This window comes from Bubalus bubalis, chromosome 9, assembly GCF_019923935.1.
Source record: "Bubalus bubalis isolate 160015118507 breed Murrah chromosome 9, NDDB_SH_1, whole genome shotgun sequence".
NCBI lineage: Eukaryota > Metazoa > Chordata > Mammalia > Artiodactyla > Bovidae > Bubalus > Bubalus bubalis.
This window is the reverse complement of record NC_059165.1, coordinates 48,654,953-48,656,064: the sequence shown is the minus strand read 5'-3', so window position 1 is coordinate 48,656,064 and position 1,112 is coordinate 48,654,953.

Sequence of the window (1,112 nt, the reverse complement as noted above, 5' to 3'; positions counted from 1 at the left end):
TCTGCAGACTGTGGGATCTGGGTGGGATCTTGTGTTCACGAAGCACTTTCTGGAATTTAGCAGGTAGAAAGTAACACACAAAAAGAGGAGACCAGGACTTGGGAATTGGGGTAGACACTCCCCTCAGCCCTCCATACCTTCCCTAGACTGCAAAGGTAGGATGATAGATAAAAATAAATTGGAAAGGGCTTTTGAAAATGTTCTCTTAAATCCGAGGCTGAAATAAGCATGGGCCACTTTCCCAAACCACAGAGACTGTAATGGGAAACATTCTTACCCCTCACTGAACTACAAATCTGCCTACAACATGTCATTTATCTAGATGCCTTTCCTCAATTTTAGATTTTAGGGGGAGGGAGGGAGCAGTCACCAACAGGAAGGTTGAAGTGATGTGTTGGGTTGATGGGCCCTTGGTTGCCAGCCAATGTCAGACATGAGAAAAGGCACGGGTATGTTGAGGCAGCAGGACTGAGTGGAGGAAGGGTCAGATTCAGTGCGGGGAGACCCAAGTTCTACTTAAAATCCAGCTCTAATGGTGTCATTGATGGAAAGTTATGCTCAGTACTCCAGAGCAGTTAGTGTCCCCCTGCCCTTATAAGGACCTATATAGTACTAACTCACTTGATGATCTGTCATTATTCCCCAGTGTAGCAAAGACTAGCTTGAGGATGGAGATTCTTTTCTCACTTATTAGTGTCTCCCCTTTAGAGTAATGTATCAGTTAGCTTTAGCTGCATAAAACCTTCCACATCTTATGGCTTAAAACTAAAAACATTTATTATTTCTCATAATTCTGTGGCTCATCTGAGTAATACTTATGGTCTGGGCCAATGTGATTGGGGCTAGATATAGTCTAGGATACTTCACTCATGTGTCTAGGATGTTGGCGGGCTGGCTGTTCTGGGAGATGGGGCTCAACTGGGATGATTAATTTCTGCTCCACACAGTCTCTCATCCTTCAGTAGGCTAGCCCTGGCTTCTACACCTGGTGCTCTTGGCTCCACAGAGCATGATGATGAATGTTCCAATGCATGAGCCGTCAGCATTCCTCTGCTTGCATCACATTCCATAATGTCCCATTGGCCAAAGCAAGTTACAAGGCCGTAACAGGA